The following is a 13,228-nucleotide window of genomic DNA, read 5'->3' as shown; positions in this document are numbered from 1 at the left end:
ACCAGGGAGAGCGTTCCACTGGTCCTCACCTGCCACCCCACCAGGGATAGGGTTCCCATTGTCCTCACCTGCCACCCCACCAGGGATAGGGTTCCCCTTGTCCGCACCTGCCACCCCACCAGGGATAGGGTTCCCCCTGTCCTCACCTGCCACCCAACCAGGGATAGGGTTCCCCTTGTCCTCACCTACCACCCCACCAGGGATAGGGTTCCTCTGGTCCTCACCTGCCACTCCACCAGGGATAGGGTTCCTCTGGTCCTCACCTGCCACTCCACCAGGGATAGGGTTCCTCTGGTCCTCACCTGCCACCCCACCAGGGATAGGGTTCCCATTGTCCTCACCTGCCACCCCACCAGGGATAGGGTTCCCCTTGTCCGCACCTGCCACCCCACCAGGGATAGGGTTCCCCCTGTCCTCACCTGCCACCCAACCAGGGATAGGGTTCCCCTTGTCCTCACCTACCACCCCACCAGGGATAGGGTTCCTCTGGTCCTCACCTGCCACTCCACCAGGGATAGGGTTCCTCTGGTCCTCAGCTGCCACCCCACCAGGGATAGGGTTCCCCTTGTCCTCACCTGCCACACCACCAGGGATAGGGTTCCCCTTGTCCGCACCTGCCACCGCACCAGGGATAGGGTTCTCCTTGTCCTCACCTGCCACCCAACCAGGGATAGGGTTCCCCTTGTCCTCACCTACCACCCCACCAGGGATAGGGTTCCTCTGGTCCTCACCTGCCACCCCACCAGGGATAGGGTTCCCCTTGTCCTCACCTACCACCCCACCAGGGATAGGGTTCCTCTGGTCCTCACCTGCCACCCCACCAGGGATAGGGTTCCTCTTGTCCTCACCTGCCACCCCACCAGGGATAGGGTTCCTCTGGTCCTCACCTGCCACCCCACCAGGGATAGGGTTCCCCTTGTCCTCACCTGCCACACCACCAGGGATAGGGTTCCCCTTGTCCGCACCTGCCACCGCACCAGGGATAGGGTTCCCCTTGTCCTCACCTGCCACCCCACCAGAGATAGGGTTCCCCTTGTCCTCACCTACCACCCCACCAGGGATAGGGTTCCCCTTGTCCTCACCTACCACCCCACCAGGGATAGGGTTCCTCTGGTCCTCACCTGCCACCCCACCAGGGATAGGGTTCCTCTGGTCCTCACCTGCCACCCCACCAGGGATAGGGTTCCTCTTGTCCTCACCTGCCACCCCACCAGGGATAGGGTTCCCCTTTTCCTCACCTGCCACCCCACCAGGGATAGGGTTCCTCTTGTCCTCACCTACCACCCCACCAGGGATAGGGTTCCCCTTGTCCTCACCTGCCACCCCACCAGGGATAGGGTTCCTCTGGTCCTCACCTGCCACCCCACCAGGGATAGGGTTCCTCTGGTCCTCACCTGCCACCCCACCAGGGATAGGGTTCCTCTGGTCCTCACCTGCCACCCCACCAGGGATAGGGTTCCCCTTGTCCTCACCTGCCACCCCACCAGGGATAGGGTTCCCCTTGTCCTCACCTGCCACCCCACCAGGGATAGGGTTCCCCTTGTCCTCACCTGCCACCCCACCAGGGATAGGGTTCCTCTGGTCCTCACCTGCCACCCCACCAGGGATAGGGTTCCCCTTGTCCTCACCTGCCACCCCACCAGGGATAGGGTTCCCCTGGTCCTCACCTGCCACCCCACCAGGGATAGGGTTCCCCTTGTCCTCACCTGCCACCCCACCAGGGATAGGGTTCCCCTGGTCCTCACCTGCCACCCCACCAGGGATAGGGTTCCCCTTGTCCTCACCTGCCACCCCACCAGGGATAGGGTTCCCCTTGTCCTCACCTGCCACCCCACCAGGGATAGGGTTCCTCTGGTCCTCACCTGCCACCCCACCAGGGATAGGGTTCCCCTTGTCCTCACCTGCCACCCCACCAGGGATAGGGTTCCCCTGGTCCTCACCTGCGACCCCACCAGGGATAGGGTTTCCCTTGTCCTCACCTGCCACCCCACCAGGGATAGGGTTCCCCTGGTCCTCACCTGCCACCCCACCAGGGATAGGGTTCCCCTTGTCCTCACCAGCCACCCCACCAGGGAGAGCGTTCCACTGGTCCTCACCTGCCACCCTACCAGGGATAGGGTTCCTCTGTTCCTCACCTGCCACCCCACCAGGGATAGGGTTCCCCTTGTCCTCACCTGCCACCCCACCAGGGATAGGGTTCCTCTGGTCCTCACCTGCCACCCCACCAGGGATAGGGTTCCCCTGGTCCTCACCTGCCACCCCACCAGGGATAGGGTTCCTCTGGTCCTCACCTGCCACTCCACCAGGGATAGGGTTCCTCTGGTCCTCACCTGCCACCCCACCAGGGATAGGGTTCCCATTGTCCTCACCTGCCACCCCACCAGGGATAGGGTTCCCCTTGTCCACACCTGCCACCCCACCAGGGATAGGGTTCCCCCTGTCCTCACCTGCCACCCAACCAGGGATAGGGTTCCCCTTGTCCTCACCTACCACCCCACCAGGGATAGGGTTCCTCTGGTCCTCACCTGCCACCCCACCATGGATAGGGTTCCCCTGGTCCTCACCTGCCACCCCACCAGGGATAGGGTTCCTCTGGTCCTCACCTGCCACTCCACCAGGGATAGGGTTCCTCTGGTCCTCACCTGCCACCCCACCAGGGATAGGGTTCCCCTTGTCCTCACCTGCCACACCACCAGGGATAGGGTTCCCCTTGTCCGCACCTGCCACCGCACCAGGGATAGGGTTCCCCTTGTCCTCACCTGCCACCCAACCAGGGATAGGGTTCCCCTTGTCCTCACCTACCACCCCACCAGGGATAGGGTTCCTCTGGTCCTCACCTGCCACCCCACCAGGGATAGGGTTCCCCTTGTCCTCACCTACCACCCCACCAGGGATAGGGTTCCTCTGGTCCTCACCTGCCACCCCACCAGGGATAGGGTTCCTCTTGTCCTCACCTGCCACCCCACCAGGGATAGGGTTCCTCTGGTCCTCACCTGCCACTCCACCAGGGATAGGGTTCCTCTGGTCCTCACCTGCCACCCCACCAGGGATAGGGTTCCCCTTGTCCTCACCTGCCACACCACCAGGGATAGGGTTCCTCTGGTCCTCAGCTGCCACCCCACCAGCCTCTGTGTCCAGCATATAATTCTCCGTAACTTCCACTATCTCCAACACAATCCCACCACCAAGCACATCTTTCCCTCCCCCTCACTTTCTGCTCCCTGCAGGTTTCTCCCCCTACACGACTCCCTTGTCTATTCGCCCCTCCTCACTGATCTCCCTCCTGGCAAACAGAACATCTGGTACACATCCTCCCTCACTACCATTCAGGGCCCCAAACAGGTGAGGTGACACTTCACCTGTGAGTCTGTCGGGGTCGTATACTGTGTCCGGTGCTCCCGGTGTGGCCTCCTGTACATCAGTGAGACCTGACATAGATTGGCAGACTGCTTCGCCAAGCACCTATGCTCCATTTGCCAGAGAAAGCAGAATCGCCTAGTGGCCACTCATTTTAATTCCACTTCCCATTCCCATTCCGACACGTCAATCCATGGCCTCCTCTACTGTCGCGATGAGGCCACGCTCAGTTTGGAGGAGCAACACCTTATATTCTACTTGGGAATCGTCTGACCTGATGGCATGAACATCGATTTCTCACCCCCTCCTTCACCATTCCCTGTCCCCTTCTCCCTCTCTCAATTTATCTCCTTGCCTGCCCATCGCCTCCCTCTGGTGCTGCTACCCCTTTCCTTTTTCCCACGGCCCTCTGTCCTCTCCTATTGGATTTCCCCTTCTCAGCCCTGTACCTCTTTCACCAATCAACTTCCCAGCTCTTCACTTCACCCCTCCCCCTTCCCGGTTTGACCTCTCACCCTGTGTTTCTCCCTCCCTCCCCCCACCGTTTAACCTTCCCACTCGGGTGGGTGACACAATCCTTGCTTGGGTGACAAATGATCATGTGAGCGAGGCTGAGTGATGGATGGGCCGAAAGGGGCAATGGAACAGTGAGTGAAGGAGGGGCAGAAAGAAACCCACACTCAGACATCGTGTTAATGCTCTGAACTCAGGATTCCGCCAATCCAGCTGATAAACGTTTGGACGTTCAGTTCATGGCGGTACCGCTTTCAACCAGGGGATGGGGATAGTGAGCTGTCCAAGGAGCAGTTTGACGGTGAACATCCCCACCTGCTGCTGGGAACCGGTACTGCAAGGGGTGCAGGGAAAAAGAAAGTCAGATTCTCTTCAGCCCTTCTTCACCTCTTCCCACCCCAGACTCACCTGGTATATCTATCACATGTCATTTGTACTCCTTACCCTCCTCCGCCTTATTCCGACTTTAACCCCCTCATTCCCAGTCCCGATGAAGGGAAACATCTGTTTATTCCTTCCATAAATGCAGCCGTTCCCGCTGAGTTCCTCCAGCATTTTGTGTTGCTCGGGATTTCCAGCGTCTGCAGACTCTCGTCTGTCAGATCCATTTGTTGTTGTTTGCTTGTTTGTTTATTTGAATCAGACGCTCAAATAACTCAAAATAAACTGAAAATACTTGACCTGTATTCCCAGATCTCTTGGTTTTGCTGCACTCCTCACTCAGGTAGGCCCTACCAAAGCGCAACATTTTGCAGTTGTCCAAACTAAATTCCATCTGCCATTTTCCAGTCCGATTTCCAGCTGGACCAGATCCCACTGCAAGCTCTGTTAGTCCTCCTTGCTGTCCACTACACCCCCAATCTTGGTATCATCTGCAAATGTTCTAATCTTCAGCAATGAGACCATTTACACGGAGCCCTGCCACAAGAAAGCAGCAACCGTCATCAAGGACTCCAACCATCCACACCATGCTCTCTTCTCTCCACTCCCATCGAACAGGACGTTCAGAACCCTTAGGTCCCACACTGCCAAGTTCGTGGACAGCTGTTACCCTACAACCATCAGGCTCTTGAACTGGCGTGGACAACTCACTCACCACAACTCTGAACCGATCCCACACCCTAGACTCACCTTCAACAACTCTTTACAAGTAATTTTTCTTCATTCCGACAGCAGTGCACACTGCCCACCGTCCCACTGTTTCAGTCTCCTGCAACGCTGCAGTCGGTGACATCAGCGAGGAACCGTGTGGTCCACAGGGCCGCGTCCAATGGCGCGCGTCTTCCAGGCCACACCTGGAGATACTGAAACGCGGGACCACACGATGAGAACCCACTGCCCGTGGAGAATCATAGTCTGAACTGCAACTGTAGATCACTGACAGGACCCCGGCCATCTTGAAATGAAATTAGCCTATCTGAACATATCTTAAAAGCTCCATATGTACCCACACCACCCCAGGCACCCAGCACTCTCTGTGTAAGAAAAAACTTGCCCCTCACACCTCCTTTGAAAATACCCCCCTCGTCTTAACTGCATGCCCTCTGGTATTAGAGATTTCAACCCTAGACAACAGATACTGTCTGTCTACTCTATCTGTTCCTCTCATAATCTCTATCAGATATCCCTTCAGACTCCGTCGCTCCTGGGAAAACAACCCAGCCTCCCGTTATCGTGTTGTGTAATCCAGGCAGTACCCTGGTAAACCTCTTCCGCGTCTTCTCCGAACCCTTCCCGCGATCCCTCGTGGTCTTACCTATCAGATCCTCTTCTGTTCCATGTGGAATAACCCCAGGGTCTCCAGACTATGCATGGAACGACCATCTCTCATCCCCGGACTAATTCCAGTCAAACATTTCTGCACTCTCTCTACATCCTGCACATTTTCCCTGAAGCGTGGCCCTCCTCCCCAGGACTGAACCCAATCCTCAGGGTCACAGATTCATCATCACCACTTGCATGTGTGGTTTTGCAGCAGCAAAGTTCAAAGTGAAAGTAAACTTTATGATCAGAGTACAGACACGTCTCCACACACAACCCCGAGATTCTTCTTCTGTGGGCATACTGAGCAAATCTATAGAACAGTATGTAAACAGGACCAACGGACAACAAACCGTGCCAACGCAAATATAAATAACTAGCAATAAATAATGATGATGAAATAACAACATAAAGAGTTTGTAAAGTGAGACAATTGGCTGTGGGAACACCAGAAGCAGAATGAGTGTATTTATCCCCTTTTGTGAAAGAAACTGATGGTTGAGGAGTAGGAGCTGTTTTGAATGTGGTGGAGTGGCCAGTCGTGACACTTGTACCTTCTGCCTGATGGCAACAGCGAGAAAAGGGTTAAATGTGATGACATAGAAACACTATAAACTACAAAAGTAAATACAGTGTAATAAAAAGGAATAAAGAAGAAAATACAGAGGTCCGATGGGTTAGATTGTCCGGAGTCAGAGGTCTGTTGTCTGCGAGTCTGAGCCAGGATGTGGGGTTGTAGTCAAGGACTGAAGGCCTAGAGGCGGCCTGTCCTGTGTTTGGCCCAGAGGCAGCCTGTCCAACACCAAGGACCAAAGGCCTAGAGAGAGCATGGCAGAGCCAAGGACTGAAGGCCTAGAGGGAGCCTGGCAGAGCCAAGGACCAAAGGCCTAGAGGGAGCCTGGCAGAGCCAAGGACTGAAGGCCTAGAGGCGGCCTGTCCTGTGTTTGGCCCAGAGGCAGCCTGTCCAACGCCAAGGACCAAAGGCCTAGAGAGAGCATGGCAGAGCCAAGGACTGAAGGCCTAGAGGTGCCCTGTCCTGTGGTTGGAAGTGTGTGTGAGAGAGGTTTGTTCTGCTGTTGTGGTCTTGTTTTTGTTGTTTTGTTGTTCTAACCGTTCTGGGCACCCTATGGCGGAATGTGTGGTGATACTTTCGAGCTGTCTCAGCAAATCCTTGCCTGTATTGGTCTTTAAACAAAGGACACATGTCTGTAGGTTTTGATGTAGGTGTGATAAAAAGAATCTGAATCATTCATGGGCTCACGGACATTGTGTCCATATAGGACCATTCAAAGATCTGATGGAGGAGGGGAGGAAGCTGTTTCTGAATCATTGAGTGTGGATCCTCGGGGTTCTGTACCTCTTCTCCAAGAGGTCTTGGGCAATCAGTGACACAAGAGATTCTGGAGATGCTGGAAATTCAGAACAACTCACACACAAAATACTGCAACAGAAATTTTATTGTTTTCTTTATTTTTCAAAATATCGACTATTTATTTCTCTCCATAAATACAGCACAGTACAGGCGCTTCAGCTAATGATGGAGTGCTGACATTTTAGCCTGCTCTACCATAAACATAACCCTTCCTTCCACATAGCTCTCCACTTTTCTTTCATCCTCGTGCTTGTCTGAGCATCTTAAATGCCCCGAATGTATCTGCCTCCCCCACCACCCTTGCAGAGCGTTCCACGCACCCACCACTCTCTGTGTAAAAATCTACCTCTGACAACCCCCCCAGACCTTCCTCCATTCTTCTTAAAATGATGCCCCCTCGTATTAGCCATTGTTGACCTGGGAAATACTTCCTATGGTTTATGCTGACTGCCCTCCAGGTGAAAACACTGTCCCTCAGATTCCTGTTAACTCTTCCCCATCTCACAAGAGTTCGAACCTTATCACTATTGACTAATATCAACTAAATCTTGCCTTAAGTAAACACTAGCATTGGTGACAGTGACATTTTTACAGGATTGTTGTAAAAATCCACCCAATTCGCGGTAGCCCAGTAGTTAACGTAACACTATTTCAGAGCCTGTGCCCGGGGTCAATTCCCGCTGCTGTCTGTCAGGCGTTTGTAGATTCTTCCTGTGACCGTGTGTGTTTCCTCCGGATGCTCCGGTTTCCTCCCACATTCCAACGATGTATAGGTTGGGGTCAGTAAGTTGTGGACGTGCTGTGTTGGGGCCAGAAGAGTGGTGACTCTCGCCCGGAGCACAGTCTCAGAATGTGTTGGTGACCGAAACAAACGACCCATTTCACTGTATGTTTCAGTGTGACAGGCAAAGCCAATTTAAATTCACAAATGCTGTTCAGGGAGAACAGCTGCCTTCCTTATCCCCTCTGGACTGGACGAGACTTCAGATTCTTGGCAATATCACCGTCCCAGAGTTTCCCCCGCTATGCTGATCGTCAAGCCACCCGACCCAGGAGTGAAGGATGAGGGACAAAATGGGCCAGGGAAGGGAACCGATCGTCCCTGGAGTACAACAGTAAGACACTTTGAAAAGCAGCTGACTGGAAACTGGCTGTCAAAGAGTGAAGAGCAAACTTAGGTCAACAGGTTTTGAAGGAAGTCAAGTTTCAGAATGAGAAGGCAACGGGATAGAATTACAGTCGTGTGTTACCAGACTTAACCCACACAAGGCGCTGTAATGATTAACAAATGGAATGCCAGGTTATTGGGTGAGACAGGGGACAAGAGAAAAATATATCAGCACTATGTGTGGGGGTGGGGGAGACTGGTGAGTCATATCTCTTCCGAAAGAGATGACAGGTGAGCAAGGCAGGAAAGCTGAGAGCAAAAGCTGTGAACAGAAACTCTGGCAGGGAAATGACAAACAATGGGAACGTCTCCGCAGCTGAGCGATAGAGACTTGGTTCCAATTCTGCTCACCGCACTTTAGGAAGACAGGATTTCCCAGTGTGGGTCAAGAACTAGAATCAGAATCAGGTTTATTATCACTGACATATGTTGTGAAATTTATTGGTCCGCGGCAGCAGGAGAGCGCAGTAAATAATTTTACTGTACGTTACAATAAGAAATAAATCCGTGGTGCAGAGTAGTGAGACTGCTGATGGTCCATTCAGAAATGTGATGGCGGAAAGAACAAAGTGTCCCGAAAACATCAAATGTGTCTTCAGGCTCCTGTACCTTCCCCTGATGGCATCGGAGAACTTGTCCTGGATGGCGAGGATTTTAATGATGGACTCCACACTCTGGAGGCAGCCTCATTTGAAGATATCCATAATGGTGGGGAGGCTAGTGCCACGATGGAGCCGGCTGAGTTTTCAAACCTCTGTGATGGTTTCCGATCCCGTGCAATGGTACCTCACACTGTCGGTATGTGACTGGAATGAATGCTCCCTACAGGACATGTGTGGAGTGAGGGATTTTGATTGTGCAAAAAGACTGGGGAGGAGGGAAGAGGGCTGTCCTCCAAGCAAAGAGAGATCAGGTGAAGTCCTGCCGAATTTATTGTGGTGTGTACAAGGCATCGTTACAGTCTGGAGGCACCACAGGCTGCAGATGCTGGAATCCAGAGCAACACACAAAATGCTGGAGGAGTGTCAGTCGGCCAGGCGGTATCTGTGGAGGGAAACAGGCAGTCCAGTTCTGTTCAGAGGAAGGGTTTTGAGGGGAAATGATGACTGTCCATCTCCCTTCATAGATTCTGCCTGACCCCTAACCCCGCTGAGGAATCAGACACCCCACCATCTCCAGCAGCTCATGTGTTGCAATGAAACACTTTCAGCAGCAATACAGGCACAGACAATGGCAGAAAACTTAAATTCTGCATCAGGTTTACAAAGCAGTGAAGGAAGTGAGCTAGAAAGGACGAGGGGAGAGTGAACGGAGGAGTTTCACACCATGAACGGTTTAACAGAGGATAGTTAACAGAAGACCAGGCAGTAAACAGTTTAATGGGGGTGGGGGGAATGGTGGAAGTGAAGGAAATGAATTCTGTGCTAAACACGAAACAGCAGAACCTCACTTCGGGAAGTCTGATCACCTGTCTGTACTTCTACTCCCTGAGTACAGGCAGAGACTGAAGACTGCAGCACCAGCAGTGAGGACCAAGAAGGTTTGGACAAGGGAAGCACAGGAGCGCCTACAGGACTGCTTTGAATCGGTGGACTGGACTGTATTCAGGGATCCATCTTCGAATCCAGATGAGTCTGCCGCAGTTGTTTAATGCCGGCTTCATTAAAACCTGTGTGGATGAGTGTGTGCCTATTAAAATTTGCCGTACATTTCCAAACCAAAAGCCGTGGATGAACCAGGAGGTATGTCGTCTGCTGAGGGCTAGATCTGTGGTATGAGTCTTGGCAGCCCAGGTCTGAACCAGAAAGCCAGTCAGACTTGTGGAGGGCTATTTCAAGAGTGACGAAACAATTCCGAGCAAAGCTGTAGGCAACATCGGATGCATGGCAACTCTGGCAGGGTTCGCAGGACATTACTTCCTACAAAGCGAAACCCCATAGTATGACTGGCACCGATGCTTCACTACCAGATGAGCTCAACGCCTTCTATGCCCGCTTTGAAAGGTGCACCTGGTGACTCTGTGATCTCTGTCTCGGAGGCCGATGTCAGGCTGGCTTTCCGGAGGGAGGACCCTCGCCAGGCAGCAGGCCCTGTTGGACTACCTGGTCATGCTCTGAAAACTTGTGCCAACCAACTGGCAGGTACATTTTCAACCTCTCGTAGTACCTCCATCAGGATGCTGTTCATTCACTGTAGCTCAGCGTTTAACACCATCATTCCTACGGTCCTGATCAATAAGCTACGGAACCTGAGTCTCTGTATCTCCCTCTGCATCTGGATCATTGACTTCCAAACTGGAAGACCACAATATGTGCGGATTGGTAATAATATCTCCACCTCGCTGACGATCAACGCTGGCACACAACAGGGACGTGTGCTCACCCACAGCTCTACTTTCTCTGTGTGGCTGGGTAAAGCTCAAATGCCATCTGTGAATTTGCTGATGATAGAACCATTGTTGGTAGGATCTCAGGTGGTGACGAGAGGGAGTACAGGAGAGAGATATTCCAGCTAGTTGAGTGGAGTTATAGCAACAACCTTGCACTCAACGTCAGTAAGACCAAAGAACTGATTGTGGACTTCAGAAAGGGTAGGACGAGGGAACATGAACCAATCCTCATAGAGGGATCAGAAGCGGAGAGAGTGAGCAATTGGCTCCTGGGTGTTAGCTCTCTGAAGATCTAATCTGGTCTAACCAGAACAGGAGCTATTTTTCATTGGGATTTTGAGGAGATTTGGTTTGTCACCTAAACCAGTTGAAAACTTCTATAGATGTACCATGGAGAGCATTTTGACGGGCTGCATCACTGTCTGATTTGGGGACGGTGTGACTGCATGGGATCAAAAGCAGCTACATAAAGTTGCAGAATTAGTCAGCTCCATCTTGGCTACTAGCCTCCATGGTATTCAAAACATTTTCAAGGAGCGGTGTCTCAGAAAGGCAGAGTCTATCATTATGGACCCCCATCACCCAGGACATGTCCTCTTCTCCTTGTTACAATCTGGAAGGAGGTACGGAAGCATGAGGGCACACACTCAGTGATTCAGGAACAGTTTCTGCCCCTCTCCCATTCAATTCCTAAATGGACACTGACCCTGTGAACACCACCTCAACTTTTTAATATAATTGCTTTTGCACAATTTTTAATCTAGTCAATATTATCTGGATAGACAGGGTCTGATTAGGAATAGTCAGCATGGATTTGTGTGCGGAAGGTCATGTTTGACCAATCTTATTGAATTTTTTGAAGAGGTTACGAAGAAAGTTGACGAGGATAAAGCAGTAGATGTTGTCTATATGGACTTCAGTAAAGCCGTTGACAAGGTTCCGCACAGAAGGTTATTTAGGAAGATTCAATCGTTAGGTATTGATATTGAAGTAGTAAAATGGATTCAACAGTGGCTGGATGGGAGATGCCAGAGAGTAGTGGTGGATAACTGTTTGTCAGGTTGGAGGCTGGAGACTAGTGGTGTGCCTCAGGGATCTGTACTAGGTCCAATGTTGTTTGTCATATACATTAATGATCTGGATGATGGGGTGGTAAATTGGATTAGTAAGTATGCAGATGATACTAAGGTAGGTGGTGTTGTGGATAATGAAGTAGGTTTTCAAAGCTTGCAGAGAGATTTAGGCCAGTTAGAAGAGTGGGCTGAACAATGGCAGATGGAGTTTAATGCTGATAAGTGTGAGGTCCTACATTTTGGTAGGAATAATCCAAATAGGACATACATTGTAAATGGTAGGGCATTGAAGAATGCAGTAGAACAGAGTGATCTAGGAATAATGGTGCATAGTTCCCTGAAGGTGGAATCTCATGTGGATAGGGTGGTGACGAAAGCTTTTGGTATGCTGGCCTTTATAAATCAGAGCATTGAGTATAGGAGTTGGGATATAATGTTAAAATTGTACAAGGCAGTGGTAAGGCCAAATTTGGAGTGTTGTGTACAGTTCTGGTCACCGAATTATAGGAAAGATGTCAACAAAATAGAGAGAGTACAGAGAAGATTTACTAGAATGTTACCTGGGCTTCAGCACCTAAGTTACAGGGAAAGGCTGAACAAGTTAGTTCTTTATTCTTTGGAGTGTAGAAGGTTGAGGGGGGACTTGATAGAGGAATTTAAAATTATGAGGGGGTTAGATAGAGTTGATGTGGTTAGGCATTTTCCACTGAGAGTAGGGGAGATTCAAACAAGAGGACATGATTTGAGAATTAGGGGGCAAAAGTTTAAGGGTAACACGAGGGGGAATTTCTTTACTCAGAGAGTGGTAGCTGTGTGGAACGAGCTTCCAGTAGAAATGGTAGAGGCAGGTTCGGTATTGTCATTTAAAGTAAAATTGGATAGGAATATGGACAGGAAAGGAATGGAGGGTTATGGCATGAGTGCAGGTCGGTGGGATTAGATGAAAGTAAGCGTTCAGCGTGGACTAGAAGGGCCGAGATGACCTGTTCCCGTGCTATAATTGTTATATGGTTTTTTGGTTATACGTATACTGTAATTGATTTACTTATTTATTTACTTATTAGTTTTTGTTCTTCTGTATGATCTATTGCATTGAACTGCTGCTGCTAAGTTAACAATTTCACAACACATGCCGGTGATAATAAACCTGATTTGATTCTGATTCCTTCCTCGGTTTAGCGATCTGTCTGTGTATGAGTGGGCCACAAGTACCTCATTTCGACTTTCTTCTGGGCAGTCGGTGGGCAGTTAATGTTGGCCCAGCTACCAATGCCCACATTCCAGCCGAGTTACAGCATTGTGTTCTGCTCTTCCTGCAGTACCGGTTCCCAGCAGCAGGTGGGGATCCTGCACCGTGAAACGAGAAACAAGGGGAAATCCGCAGTGCTGGAAGTTGTTAACCTCTCCCTGTCCCAGTGTGGAGCACCTTCCTGCTTCAAATTATCCTCCATCGTCCCTGTACCAAACAAGACCAAGGTAACATGCCCGAACGACTAACGTCCTGTTGCACTCACCTCAATGATAGCAAATGCTTTGAGAGGTTGGTCAAGGACTACATCTACAGCTTGCTACCACCCACCGGACCCCCTACAATT

Source organism: Hemitrygon akajei, chromosome 2 (assembly GCF_048418815.1).
Source record: "Hemitrygon akajei chromosome 2, sHemAka1.3, whole genome shotgun sequence".
Classification (NCBI taxonomy): Eukaryota; Metazoa; Chordata; class Chondrichthyes; order Myliobatiformes; family Dasyatidae; genus Hemitrygon; species Hemitrygon akajei.
This window is presented reverse-complemented; position numbering follows the sequence as displayed.